This window comes from Epinephelus lanceolatus, chromosome 9 (genome assembly GCF_041903045.1).
Source record: "Epinephelus lanceolatus isolate andai-2023 chromosome 9, ASM4190304v1, whole genome shotgun sequence".
Lineage (NCBI taxonomy): Eukaryota > Metazoa > Chordata > Actinopteri > Perciformes > Serranidae > Epinephelus > Epinephelus lanceolatus.
This window is the reverse complement of record NC_135742.1, coordinates 45,194,775-45,210,662: the sequence shown is the minus strand read 5'-3', so window position 1 is coordinate 45,210,662 and position 15,888 is coordinate 45,194,775. Positions and strand designations below refer to the sequence as shown.

Genomic DNA, 15,888 nt, shown 5'->3' with positions numbered 1-15,888 from the left:
TGTCATGGGGGAAGTGTAGTTCTGTCCACTGTTTTAGAGAACATATGATTTACAGGGCTTTCCCTGCCTTTCTGGAGGGCTTATATTTCACTAAAACTATGCAATATGCATATTCACATAATGTTGGACTGTTATAATTACAATATTTTTAAATAATGCATTGTATTTTTATATTTTGTAAAGAAAATGCATTCTGAGCAGGATTAGAATAGATGTATATTTTAAATATGACAAAATATTGCTTTCACAGCAGCAAAGTTAATGTTTACAACAGCAAAATTATTATATAAACTGAACAATATCTCACTAAGAAGAAATAGGAAAATGTCAGTAAAAAAATGTCATTTTAACTAACTAATATATTGTGTGTATGTATACATCTATAAATATGTGTATATATCTGTGCAATTTAAACATTTACTACACTAGGAATAAATAATTAAGGACAGATTCTGGATCAGCACCATGGAGCAAACTTGTGGCCATAGTATACAGTATTTCTGGAACAGGAATGAAAAGTCACTATGTGTGTACATATGTGTGTGTGTGTGTGTGTGTGTGTGTGTGTGTGTGGGTGTGTGTGTGTGTGTGTATGTATGTGTATGTGTGCATGCGCTGGGGAATCAGATTTTCTTTTATTAATCATGATATTTCACTGTGCAGACATGCCTCGTAAGGAGAGGAGGTGGAAGCAAAAACAAAAGGAGCTGCGTGAGGCTGCTAAAGGTAGTGGATCCCTCACCAGCTGGGTGAAGAGCACAACAGGTAAGAATAACACATGTACCAGTTGTTTACATTGCAGAGATATTCGGGTATAAAATACAACAGCAGCAGCCATCAGTCCTGTGAGCATCTCCCCCTGTTTACTTCCAGCAGTCAGCCTTGGCTGCAGACTCTCTCAGCAACCAGTCTTCTACAAACCATCAGCACTACAGCAGGTCAGTCACAGTGAGCCAGTTCCAAGCACTGTCAGCAATCTTTGCATCTTGTTATTATCACATAACACTTGTTTAATCAGCTACCATCTTTCCCATGCTTGTTTTAATGTCTACAGTCTCAGATCAACACAGCCCTCCAACACTTCAAGCAGCAGTAGCCCCAGCAACCCCTCAACAGCAACTGTACCCAGGTAAAACACAGGCTACTTTAGATTGTCCCCACCTGGTGAAATGGGATGGGGACAATGATATAGTATGATGCGATTTCATGTTATATTCTTTATGACTATAGGTTGCTATAATTCAGCTAGTTATGCTGTAAGTTAAGTCATCATAAGGTGTTTTAAAGTCTTGTCCCCCCCCCTTTTTTTTTTTACTTTTTATTTGAGTATTTTTTACATTGTCAGGAGTAAACAAAACACAATACAGGACGAACATATGAGGTCATGAGATGAATAGCGACTCAAGGCAGATTTAGCATCTTTACTATGTAATGTCACACAGAGAACAGTCGTTATTAAGTGTCTGTCTTATTGGCTAAATAAATACACCATTTTTCCCACCGTTTTTTTCCCAGTTCTTTTTGGAGTCGTATGGAGTGGGTCATCTGTTCTAGGAGATGTAGGTGTTTAACAATACTAATAAAAAGGCCTGCAGTAGGACTGTGTTTTTTGGAGCCAACATTTTGTAATGGCCTTTTTACTTGCTGCCAGCAAGATCTTCAATAGGTAAATGTCATCTTTGCACAGTCCATCGGGAATATGACCAAAATAAAGAGATGTAAAGGTTGGGCTGATACTAAAACTCAATATATTTGAAATTATTGTTCCTACATCCTTCCAGAAGGTCTGAATAGATGGACAGGTCCAAAAAACATGGGCATGATCTGCCATCGTTTCTCCACATTCCCTCCAGCAAGTTGGCTGATTACCAGTTTGTTTAGCCTTCTGTTTGGGAGTAATAAAGAACCGAATCAAGTTCTTCCAACAGAAGTCTCTCCAGGTCAGGGAACTGGTGGAGGATGACTGTGTTTTCCAGGCATTCAGCCACATGTCTGCAGATATTTCAATGTCCAGCTCCCTTTCCCATCGCTGCTTTATGTAGCCTGTGCTGTCCTTCTTCAATTATGTGATACCAAGGTATAATTTGCTTATGAGATGTTTATTACTTTCTGAGTTATATGCATTAATAAATATTTGAATAACCATTGGTGGCTCTATTGGGTTAGGACCCTTCACCTTTTTCCAGAAATAATCACGAAGCTGTAAGTACCTATAGAAGTCTTGCCCACCTAATCCATATGTCTGACATAGATTATCAAAGCTATTAAGCTCCCAGTTTTTAACAATAGTGCATATAGAGGTGATACCAAGATAGATCCATTGTCTGTATCTATGATCTTGCAGTGCTGGTATAAAATTTTGGAACATGCTGTTGGAGTTGGAAATGAGTTGGAAATGTTTGACCACTTCTACCCATACTTTCATATAAAGATTTACCCATTGACTCTCTGTCTGTAATAATTCCTTTTCCTTGCCTGCATGTCCAAGAATTGACTGTATTGGTGTATCTATTAAAGATAACTCTATGGTCTTCCATTTAGCAGTATAAGATGAGTGACACCAATATACAAGTGGTCTCAACTGAACAGATAAATAATAATCCCTTAAAGACGGGAGGCCCATGCCCCCCCTGTCCTCCGGCAGCTGGAGGGTAGAGAATTTGACCCTTGGTCTGTTCTTATCCCATATAAATCGTGAAATTTGCTTGTTCCATTCTCTAAATTGTTTCTGTGGAATTTCTATTGGGAGTGATAGGAAAAGGTATAATAATCTGGGAAGAATATTCATTTTAACTGATCTGATTCTGCTCATGTGCCCCTTTTTAACGTTCAGCACCTGCCCCTCCAAAGGTCTCTGCATGGCCCTGTTCATAACCTCCACTGGCTCCCCATCCCCCAGTGTATCCACTTCAAACTCCTCATCATTACTTTCAAAGCTCTCCACAACTTGCCCCCCTCCCACCTGTCTGAGCTCCTCTACCGGCACACTCCCTCCCGCACTCTCAGGTCCGCTGATGCAAGCCTCCTGCCTACAACCTCTGAATTCAGCGTACTTCGCCCGTCCTTTCTGGACTATTTCCCTCCCTAACCCTCTATGGATTTTTTTTTTTTTTGGTCCCCCCCAAAAATTGCTCTTGAGAAATATTTCTGTTAATTGTCCACTGCCCCTCCCCGCCACCCCCAAAATGAAATGGAATTTCCGCCCTTGCGTGCACTGTCTGCTCAGCACCAAAGACCAGACAGAGAAAGACGGAGACTTTGGAGAATTTATTTATTATCTCAAAAAAGGAGTGGATGTTGGACTTACATTTGACAGGTGGAAAGAGACAAGACTCCAAATGAATGGTAATGTTGCTGCACATCTGCTGCATAAGAAAAATGTGCCAAGTGGCCAAATATCCATGTATTGCAGGTTAAAATGTCAAATGTATGACAATGTTTTAACATTTTTATCAAATTATTTTCAGCATAGGCTTCAATAACACTTAACTGTCAATTGGTCTACATGATCTAAGCTTTTTGAGTGTGTAGACAATCCAATAATTCAAATTATGTGAGTTTACAAATACTGAAAGCTGCTCATATTTTTCTATTAACAGTTCATCAATGATGATGTGTAATGTAATGTGTGTAATCTACATAGCTTTTTAGTCTCTTTAACTTATTGTTCTCATTTTTACCTCATTCCTAGCAGCAGCAGCAGCAGCAGTAGGGAGCATTATTTGTGACGAATAGCCACAGTTAAAATGAAAATTCTACCCCAAATTAACTATTTTTTTTTCCATGATTCCATTCAAACCCACATCAAAATGGTTCCTGTCATTAGATTCTGCAATTATAAAATTCTACTCAAAGAACAAAACAGCAAAAATTAGCCTAAGCACCCTTCAGAAAAACAAATTGAAAGGGGGATTGGACGCTCCTAACTTTACACATTACTATTTAGCTAACCAGCTACAATACCTATCCAAATGGTCATATCCTAATGAAGATTACAACTCTTGGCTCAAACTAGAACAGGCAGACTGCAACAACATAAAACTCTCTGACCTCCCGTTTATCACCACTACACTCAGACATCATAACTGTTTTAAGAACCCAATGATTGCTTCCACCTTGTCTGTCTGGTGGAAAACACTAGAAATCACAAACTCTCAAATAGAACCTTGCTTGCTCTCTCCAATTTGGCACAATCCGGATTTTGAAATTAACAAAAGACCTCTTCATTTTAGCACATGGGAGATGAAGGGAGTAACTCATCTCCACCACCTTTTCCAAGAAAATATACTTATGACATACACAAACTTATTTCAAACTTTTGAAATAACAAATGGAAATTTCCTACAATATTTACAATTGATAAAAACAATCAAGAAGAGAATTCCAGCACCTCAGGATACTTTGCAGCCACCAGAATTTGCCAAACATATTACGAAGCTTTCTCCGAGAAATAAAAAGAACCTTTCTAAGACTTACAAATTACTGTCAGAGACCAGGTCTATACATTTACCAATTTTAAAATGGGAAAAGGAACTGGGTGTATCACCGGACCCTGACTTCTGGACTCAGATATGCAAAAATACATTTAAGATGACAAGAAACACTAATATACAACTTATCCAATTTAAAGTACTCCACAGAAAACACATCACCCAACAAAAGATGAATAGAATGGGCTTCAGTCAATCTGACATATGCACTCAGTGTACTCAGAACACTGCAGACACCTACTTTCATGCTCTCTGGTTATGTTCACCTGCCCAGCACTTTTGGTCACTCAAAAACTCTCCTCCATTTTGGACTGCAGGATCCTATTATCTCCCAACCTGTGCTTAATTGGTGACCTGATGACAATTGACCTCCCAAACAGCCACTGCAACTCTCTTCTTGCGTTGGGCAGTGGATGGGCGAGCCTTCCTGCCCCTCCCATCTGGGGTGCGTCTCTGGATCTCTGGGGGTGCTGCTGGTGACGCATTGCAAAGAACCGATGGGATCACTCAAAAGGGGCTCAGTTGCCTCTCAAACCTACCACACTGCTCTGGCAACTCTTCTCCACAGTCGGGCTTTCCTCCACCACCAGGACTCTCACATTTCTGGTGTTCAGTATAGACTTCTCTTTTGTTTTTATGTTGTGTGTTTTTTTTTCTTTTCTTTTCTTTATTATACATTTATTTGTTTATTTTTGGTAATCTGTATGGAGCACAACAACCTCAAGGCCACAATACATCAGCTACACTGCCTGTTTCTCCTCTGTTCTTTTTTTTTTTTTCCTCTCCTTCTCCACATGCACTGTCGCTATATAACTCAGGACTTAAGCACCTGTCCCTCAATCCCCCCTGCTTGTTCCTTACTTTCCCCTTGACACACTATGGTGTATCACGGCCCTCTCTGGCTCATATTAGGAAGTTTTTCCAATAAAGGCTGATAGGCTAGTCTCCAGGGAGGGTGGGTGACGGTCACAATTACACACAGTATGGGTATAAAATACTTGACTGCAAGACTAATAGTGCATCAATCTTCATAAAAAGCTTACACCCTTTTGTGGCGCTAAGCTACGAGGACTAATGTAGACAGGTATAAAAGAAGAAAAAAAAAATTGTGAAAAAGCTTTGACAAATCCACTGTACACTACCTCTGCTAACAGACACTGCTAGAGACTAGCTGGTGAGCACAGCGCAGCATTTCGCAGCTAAAGAGATTTTTTTCTCAGGAATTGGTGGAGGCCACAACAGAGCTGAAAGTAAATACTGGACTATAACATTCATCAGGTGGATGACACAACACATCCAGCAGACACAGTGCAATGTCTCAACAGGCAACTTCTTGTTAACATGTCTATAGCCCCTTTTACACTGCCTGTTCAAGGTGGGACTTTATCATTATGCTGCCTTGCTGTTCTGTATAAAAGATACAATTGCAAAATGGGGGAAAAGACTCATCCCACCTTTAAGCCATTGGCGAAGGTAGTGTCAGTGTTAAGTCAATGGCCTCTAGTTTCGCAGACCGGGCGAGGCGGAGGCGCAGCGCACCTGCACTTCGCCAACTGGGTGTGGCCAGGCAGATTTTGCAAGTTTGGCACACCGTGCGCGCTGGCGCAGCTACTCCTCTTTCCCACCTCCGTCCCTCCTACCTGCGTAAGTCGGAAAGAGGGAGGAGAGAAGGCGTGGAGTGGGTTTTACACACATCACACCAATCAAATGAGCCCCTCTCCTTGCCCTTAAATGCGCTGCGCGAAGGCGTAATGAGAGTTTACTCAATTCGCCGTGGCAGAAGAGAGCAGCAGCGTCAGCAACCTGATCTCACAGAAATACGTGAAATGACCACGACCTCTTAACACCGCATTCCGTGGTGGCAGCACGTAATGGGTTGAAATTACGTGCTGCCACCACGAAAACAATGCCAATGTAAAGTCAATTAGGATCCTCTCCCGTGGTGGACACACGGATTCCCTGATTCAATCACGTCACGTCAACCTCGTTTTCCTCAATGATATCTTTAACATTCCTGTATACACACAAAAACGCGGAAGTGTCCTTGATAACTCAACAATATGACAGGTTAATGTCAAGGCCATAAAATAAAATAAATGTATTTTGCCAGCTTTTGATAGCGTAGGGCTTTAAGAGCATTGTGCTGTGGGCGGATGGGGCGCATTCCACTGCTGTTTTGTAGCTGCTGTCCGCCGTCTGTGGGCTTCATTCCATTTCAGATTGCCATCCATCTGCCGTAACTGAATCCAAAGGCCAGTAATAAATAAATAAATAAGAAGATAAAAATAAGGCTGAGCACGGAAGAACCAGAGAGGAAACACTATCACATGGAGCCTTCTGCCCCTGGCAACCCGGCCACCCTCCACTCCACCAGGGGAGAGTGGACCCCAAGCCAGCGCCACAGAACCAGCAGCTGCCCCGCTGGTTATACCTCCGACCGTGGCAGCTGTCACACAAACCGCTGCTGAAAATTATACATTTTGATACAGGTAGGCTATATACATATTGCAAAACTCTGTAAAAGTACACCAAAGCATATTTTCGTTTCCAAATATTTATTTGAAAACGAAACCATTCATACGGTCAATATAAAACATTTTGTTAGTAATAAAAAACATGATGTAATGATGTGATGAAAATGTAATCTCAGTGTGAGCCAGCCAGCGGGACTGCGGCTGAACCACTTCCAATGTTCATTCATTCATTCATTCATTCTTTCAATCGCATGTTCAATGTGTGTGTGTGTGTGTGTGTGTGTGTGTGTGTGTCAGAGAGGAGTATCAATAAAAAAAGTAATTATTTCTGTGTTTATTTCTTTTATTCTTCCGTTTTTTTAATTAAAATGCGTAATATAGCCAACAATATTATAGACCAAATGTTAATCTAATTATTATTGTAGAATGTATTTAGCAAATCACCACTCTCAACTGGAGACAGCAGCAAAAAAAAAAAAAGGGCATCATAAAAAGCCGACAAATCGTGTTAATTAATTGACGTGAGACATTAAAGAGGTTGTCTCCTATAGTCTGTAATTTTTTATGTTTTTTTATCATAACTTCTCGGAAATTACTCAAAAGTAGAACATGCTAAAAGTAAATACAATAATAGGCTAAATAGTATCTAAGCAATAATAAAGTGTCTAAACAATAATAAATATTATCTAAGTTATCTATTAGGCTACCATTCCACTCTGTAAATAGATTTTAACATTTCAATATGATTTTAATATTATTTTTGCTTATTTCATTATTGTTATTATTGGTTTTACTTTTTAGTAGTATTGTATTGTCTGAGGATGACTCATTTTACTAACTATCTACAGTAAAAAAAGAAAAAAACAAGCAAAGAAACAAACAAAACTCATTTTATACACGGGGCCTTCAAAGTGCTCTCTGAAACTACACCTGGCATGGCTTGTGTCCAAAAAATGAAAAAATCTAAACTTTGTCGTAGAGCTAAACCAAATACATCATTGGAAAGGTCTCAACCTGGAGAGTGACATATGTCAGTATGAAGATTCTACATGGCTCCTGCTTTCAGCCATTGACCTTTGAACCTTGACCTCAGTGCATGTTTGAGGGCTTATAACTCAGCAACGAAAGGAGGTACAGACATGGGACCAACTGTTATAGAGAGCTCTTGACCTCAGCTATCATGTGAGTGTAGTCAACAACTGTGGGTGCTGTCAGATATGGATAAAATATGGATAAAATTAATTTTCACCTATTTAGAAATTAGATATTTAAAATCTGATTTCACAAATGTGTTTACCATCCCCTTAAAGTCCACAGTGTACTCTCAATTCAATATTTACAACTTCCAAATCTGGGAAAAACACTTAGATTTTTAAAAAACTACAATTCCCTGGGACCGCGCCATGCAGTTTGATACATATCAGCAACATAGTTGTAGTTCTTCTGATTTGCAAAGTAGGGCTCTAAATAGGGTTGTAAAAAGATATATCTACTGAATATATCTAATATCAAGTAAAGCCGAACGAGTTATTACACTCCACCTAGATGAACTATGGTAAGAAAAAGTAAAGATGTCCGCTAATTTTCGATATTTTAGCTAATACACTAGAAACGGCGTTCTTGGGACAGTAGGTTCGTTTGCGGCATGTAAAATAGGGTTGTAAAAAGCTAGATCTACTGAATAAATCTAATATCTAGTAAAGCCGAAGTAGTTATTACACTGCACCTAGATGGACTATGTTAAGAAAAAAAGCAAGGATATTGGCTAATCGTAGTTATTTTAGATAGTACTCTAAAAACGGCGTTTTTGGGACGGTAGGTTTTTTGCGGCTTGTTGTAAAACAGGGTCGTAAAAAGATACATCTACTGAGTATATCAAATGTCTAGTAAAGCTGAACTAGTAATGACACCGCACCTAGATGAAATATGTTAAGAAAAAGTAGGCATGATGGTTCATTTCAGATATTTTAGCAAGTTCTCTAGAAACGGCGTTTTTGTGATTGAATATTTGAATAGGCTATAACAAATATCTAGAACAGCCGAACTATCACGTTATTATCATTATTATTATTATTGGTGGGAAATTATAACAGAGGAATATATTTGCCGTTTTAATATCAAGAACACTTCCGCGTTTTTGTGTGTATACAGGAATGTTAAAGATATCATTGAGGAAAACGAGGTTGACGTGACGTGATTGAATCAGGGAATCCGTGTGTCCACCACGGGAGAGGACCCTAATTGACTTTACAGTGGCATTGTTTTCGTGGTGGCAGCACGTAATTTCAACCCATTACGTGCTGCCACCATGGAATGCGGTGTTAATAGGTCGTGGTCATTTCACGTATTTCTGTGAGATCAGGTTGAGCGTCAGACAGCCAAACTTCTCCCAGGAGGAAACTGATGTTTTGGTTTGGGAGGTCCAAGCTTGCAGTGTCCGAATATACGGAACTACAAGCAGAACTCCACGGGCTGATGATACAAATATAGCCTGGGAGGAGGTCACCACAATTGTAAATCAATGTTGCGTTTCTCTCGTGCGCGCGTGCTCTCTCTCTTTCTCTCTCGCAGTCTCACTCTGTTTCTTTGCTTTTGACTTTTCTAAGATGACAGATGCTGAATATATACTCCCTATCTGATGCTGTGGCTGTTTGTGGTTGGCTGAGAGGGATGTGAACTCATTAGTTTGTAGCTGTGTTAATCAAATCAGGTTGGGTTTCCATTAAGCGTGCCAAATGTGCCAAATGGTGCCAATCCCCTTTGATCTGACATCAGATGTGACGGGACAGTTGATATAGAGATACATTTATGTGCTGATTGCAGATAGTTGCATTGAATAGTGTTTTTTGTGGGTATTTATTGCATTGTTAATGTGCCTGACATTCTGGAGACCTGCCTGTGAGGTTTTGGTGACGTGTGCGCACTGTCCGCCAGTCAGCCAAACTTCCACTGCACCGGCTGTACTCCGCCTGCGCTGACAGTAGACAGCTGGCGAGCTTTTAGCGCACCTTTGGCGAAGCCTTTTGGCACGAAACTGTCACTGCTCGAAACTAGCTCTGCGCGGGGTTCGCCACCATGCGCCGCACCGGGAAACTAGAGGCCTCAGTGTCTCCTTTCATAAAATTCCAGATGTTTCAGTCATTTGTGGACCTTCAATTATACAGTGCCCTCCAAAAGTATTGGAACAGTGAGGCCAATTCCTTTATTTTTGTTGTAGACTGAAAATATTTGGGTTTGACATCAAAAGATGAATATGAGACAAGAGATCAACATTTCAGCTTCCATTTCCAGGTATTTACATCTGGATCTGATACACAACTTAGAAGATAGCACCTTTTGTTTGAACCCACCCATTTTTCATGAGAGCAAAAGTATTGGAACATGTGACTGACAGGTGTGTTTTGTTGGCCAGGTGTCTCCCAATTACATTGATTATTCAAACAATAAATAGCACTGAATGTCTGAGCTCAGTTTCAGATTGGGTATGATAGGTTTTGCCTGTGCAGACTGCATTTAGAGGTGGAACCAACATGAAAACCAGAGAGCTGTCTATGCTGTCTAGGTGAAAAAGAAGCAATTGTGAATCTGAGAGAAGATGGACAATCAATCAGAGCCATTGCACAAACATTGGCCATAGCCAGTACAACCATTTGGAATGTCCTGAAGAAGAAAGAAACCACTGGTGTACTAAGCAACAGACGTCGAACAGGTAGACCAAGGAAAACATCAGCAGTTGATGACAGAAACATTGTGAGAGCTGTAAAGAAAGACCCTAAAACAACTGTTAGTGACATCAGCAACAACCTCCAGAGGGCAGGAGTGAAGGTATCACAATCTACTGTTCGCAGAAGACTTCATGAACAAAGGTACAGAGGCTACACCAGAAGATGCAAACCACTCATTAGCAAGAAGAATAGGAAGGCCAGGCTGGAATTTGCCAAAAGGCACAGAGATGAGCCTCAAAAATTCTGGGAAAAAGTTTTATGGACTGATGAGACAAAGATTAACTTTTTCCAAAGTGATGGAAAGGCGAAAGTTTGGAGAAAGAAAGGATCTGCTCATGATCCCAAACATACAAGCTCATCTGTGAAACACGGTGGAGGTAATGTCATGGCTTGGGCTTGCATGGCTTCTTCTGGGACGGGCTCTTTCATCTTCATTGATGATGTAACACATGATGGCAGCAGCAAAATTAACTCACAAGTCTACAGAAACATTTTGTCTGCTAATTTAAAGAAAGGTGCAACCAAACTGATTGGGAGATCCTTCATCATGCAGCAAGATAACGACCCAAAACACACTGCCAAAACAACAAAGGAGTTCATCAGGGGCAAGAAGTGGAAGGTTTTAGACTGGCCAAGTCAGTCTCCAGACTTAAACCCAATAGAGCATGCATTTTACCTGCTGAAGAGGAGACTGAAGGGAGTAACCCCCCAAAACAAACAACAACTGAAAGAGGCTGCGGTGAAAGCCTGGAAAAGCATCACAAAAGAAGAATGCAAAAGTTTGGTGATGTCAATGGGTCACAGGCTTGATGCAGTTATTGAAAGCAAAGGATTTGCAACTAAATATTAAGTCTCATTCACTTTAATCTATTTTAAGTTTATATGTTCCAATACTTTTGCTCACCTAAAAATTTTGTGTTCCATTACAAATAATGCTATCTTCTAAGTTGTGTATCAGATCCAGATGTAAATACCTGGAAATAAAAGCTGAAATGTTGATCTCTTGTCTCATATTCATCTTTTGATGTCAAACCCAAATGTTTTCAGTCTACAACAAAAGTAAACGAATTGGACTCACTGTTCCAATACTTTTGGAGGGCACTGTAAGAAAATGGGAAAAAAATGATTTCAACTACAGTACTAGTCTCGCCACCAGACAATCAGAGATCTCCGCCTTCTGATAGTCTGGGGACACTCCTTTCTAAAGTGTGTTTAACACACCGGCGAAAACGGCTGGCAACAAAGCAACGCCTCTTGCATTTTTGAAAAAGACACGCCTTCTCGGAAATGTGCGCTCCTCCTTTTCTCGTCCGCAAGGAAACAAACACACAGAGAGCTTCAAAATGGATGCCGAGAGATTTAACTCCGTTTTATCAAACGTGTGCTCATCCATGAAGAAAATATTTTTTCCAGCGGATGTCTTAGTTACAACATTATTGAGCTAACTGGAGTAGTTTCATGTCGTATCCGACAACGGGAGGCTTTTAACAGATGACGTCCTGTTACCTTTGCTGCTGCTGTTAGCTGTCCCTGTCAGCTGCAGCCACTGATGCTTTCTAGACATCGTGATTTCCCAAAACTCAATAAATACCACACATAGCAACACAAAACTGCTTTGCTAGCTCAATCATGTTGTAACTAAGATATCCGCTGGAAAAGATATTTTTTTCACGGACCATTTAATGAGTTATTACCTATTACAGACACCGCTAACGGCTAACAGGGCTAACAGCTAACGGTTAGCCCAGCCAAACGTGCACACAGAAATAGTAATGTTTGTTCAATCATTGTGTTTATAGACTTTACAAACATCGGATTAGATTTACTATTGGTTCTGCAATGTAGGGAGTTTTTTTAAACTCTGAAATTGTATCCGCCCATCTAAACACAAAATCAGGGAGAAAGTCATCAGTCTTTACCCAGATAGCACACATACATCTGGCCGACGTCGGCCTGAGGACGACACATCGGCCCTGAATTTATAACGCCTGACAAGCGTTGGCCGCATGGGCGGATACCTTTAAATTTAATACTCTTTTGTCCCAGCTCATCAAACGTCTCTGTTACGTCGGCTTTGGGTCGGCCCAGTGCCGTAGAATGTCTGCCCACATACGGAAGTCGCCACAGAGGCGGGATTTCATCTCTGTGATGTTTGTTCGGAACTGAGCTCGCAGCACACAGCATCTCATCGCAGTTGGTTTCAGGTAAGCTAACTGGAATAAACTGGCAGAAAATAGCTTTGTTGTTTCTTCTGTGACCGTTAGAGGTTCCTCGTGAGTGGCGAGGCACGACTGGGTGTATATAGCTTAGCACATGTCCCCACCAACTAACGTTATCTTTCGTTAGCTGTTAGCTAGTTTGGCGGTTTAGCTCATGTTATGCTAACAGGCTACAACTGTGGTGTTTTCATTTTATTTTCCCTAGTTGACGTTATCTGCTCATCTGGTTATCGTGAGCACTCGTTTTGGGTTAAAGTGGAAGTGCCCGGAGCTGCCACCCGTGGTCCCGCGGCCCCCCGGCCTGACCTCCGGGGCCCTGGACGTGTGCTCAAGTGTCTGGGAGAGGAGCGGAGAGGAGCACGGAGGTCAGGCGGGGCGGGCCGACACTGTGTATCCCAGAACGGGTGCTGAAGTGTCGGTGAGACCAGCAGAGAGGAGCGCGGAGGTGAAATAGTGAAGTTTAAGGATGCCTTCAGTATGTTGTTAATGTGATTTTATGGGCAATTTATCAGTCGAGGTCTCCTCCTCTGCAAAGCAAACTGACCCGGTGGCTACAGGTAATAGAGCATTTTTGAAACCACAGTTTTTCCGAGATGAAGGACTGATTGTTGAGCTGCTATTAACAGTTAACGGAGTTAACGGATCCTGTTATTTAACCGTTTCAACACTAAATTAAGCAGAGTGATGGACCCAAAGCCTTCAATCTGGCTAAAAGACAGCTGAAATGCTAAAAAAAAAAATACAGTGGTGAAGTTGGGATTTGTTTCTTGAAGTTATGTGCTCATCGTCTTTTCTGTGTCTTGCAGGCTTCCAGGAGAAGCGGACTGGCCGTCAGATATTGTTTGTGGAAATTTGAAAATAAAGTTTGTCAAATTGACTTTTGTCTCTTCATTGTGCACACTTACACACGAAATAGGGTAACAGTCAGCTATTTTTGAATGTTAGCACTGATTTCTCACATTGGATGGTGAAATATTTGTAGTTTGAAAGGTCCAACCTAAATGAATAAAGGTTGTAGTTAACGAAGCATATGAATATTAATGAAGGAACGCCTACTGAGCGCAGCTTATTTTATTGATCGTTTGAACGTCGCGTGGTGGTCATTTTCAATTAAAGGCCGACGTCTCAGCAACGTCTTGGCAATGAGCAAACGCTCTCCCTGCTACGTCTTAACGATCTAAACTTGATACATCAGGCCGACGTCGGCCAGATGTATGTGTGCTATCTGGGTAGTTAAGCAAAGCGTCTAAAGACTGACTTGTGAGTCTACTACAGTACTTATCCCTAATGTTCTACTGTGTTTTTATTAGGATCCAGTTATCCTGTATTTTCTCTCTTGGTTTCCTTCCTGTCAGTACATATGGGTCTGCAGCACTGTGCAGTCTCACACACTGTTACTACCATTGGTACTGTGAGCCGGTCTGCCAAACATAGACAGCCAGCAGTCCCTGGTGCTGGTTCAGGGGGAGGTGTCGATGCTGCTGAAAGAGAGCCAGGATCCTATGTTGATCACAAGGCATTTATACAGCAAATACACAAAGTGGCTCCTATCATAATCATATCAAGGCTGTGTCACTCCACAGTACATCTGAGACTTGAGTGATCAAAGAAAACAGATGGGGGGCTTACAGGAGGACAAACACCCACTTTTCTCCATTTATTTCAACACAGAACAATTTTTTTAAAGAAATTATAAATCATGGCTTTGGAAACTTTTATGAGGCTTGGCTGGATTTACTTCCTAATATCTCATCAGTATTTATTTAATTTGATGACTCCAGCCACAATGCCGTTTACAAAAATGTAGAAAGTAGCCATGGCCTGAGGGTGCAGCTAGAATAAGGCATTCCTCTCAGGTATAGAAAACAAAGGAAGGACAACAATGTGGACAGTGCTAGAAGAAATGCAAGCATACAATACTAGGCCTTATTATTATGTGTCAGTAACGTCGAGTACGGCTATTATACAACAGTGATAAGGCTCAGAGAGGCTGAAGATGATGAGAGATTGATGTGAAGAGCAGCAGCTCATGGGAACACACATTTTATCTTTGTAATAAAACCGCTGAAATGTTTATCTGTAATATACTAGACTATAATGTATAGAACAGTAATGTCAGTTAACATCAACATCCATAAGCTTCTGGTCATACAGACCAAAGCCTTTATCAATACAAATTATGTCATGGTCAAACATATGTTCTTCGGAGTTCAGACTTGTTAAGTTAAACTCAGGAGTCCAAACTCACAACAACTGGAATACACAATACATTCCATTTTGTACTGGGACAACATTCATGTTAACATACCAACATAACCAGATGAGCCAGGCTCTGGTGATTATCAGGAGACTGATGTAGGCATGTAGACATTTCCAGTCGCCTCTCCATCAGCTCCGCTAAATTTGTGCTAAATTTAGACTTTTTACTTTTGTCTATTTTGCAAGTCTTGGTGGTGCTTTTTGTGGTTGACTTTAGATGGTGGTGGCATGTGGCTGTGAGTCACTTTTTTGGGACAAGAAGTAAGCTTAGCAGTCTGTAAACTCCTGCTACTTTTGCTAGTTAGCTGCTAGCTAGCCAGTTAGAGGTTTTCAAATGTAAACATCAGTAGACATCAAGGCAAGATGGAGAAGAATAAGCACAACTCACTCTGACTACTGGGGTTAAACACTACAGGCGGAACACTGCCTGAAGGTGCTTATGGGAATTTAAAGCTAAGGTTTATAAAATAACTTAAATATTTGCTGAGATTGTCACTACATCAACACAATATTACATGAGGTAGATAGTCTGTGAAAAAAATCACGGCAATGGTAACAGAGGCTTTTGCTAGAATCTCCCACAGCTTATGGATAGCAACCAATCGGAGCTAAGGAGTCTCTAACACAGCCATTAATAATGTCAATCACGGCTCAAAATAAACTAGGCAGCACTGATCAAATATGAAACACAATTCTGTTACTGTACTTATTTCTCATCTTA

General features: G+C 40.8%; 1 protein-coding gene and 1 long non-coding RNA gene across 8 annotated transcripts in view; one reads left to right on the top strand and one right to left on the bottom strand.

The window, feature by feature from the left end:
- Positions 1-15,888, bottom strand: part of cacna1ba (calcium channel, voltage-dependent, N type, alpha 1B subunit, a) — a 775,969-nt gene that overhangs the window by 684,190 nt on the left and 75,891 nt on the right. The window lies entirely within an intron of this gene.
- Positions 658-1,152, top strand: LOC144464305 (uncharacterized). The gene is made up of 3 exons (XR_013492061.1): positions 658-765; positions 874-938; positions 1,055-1,152. It is a non-coding gene; the product is annotated as an uncharacterized LOC144464305 (long non-coding RNA).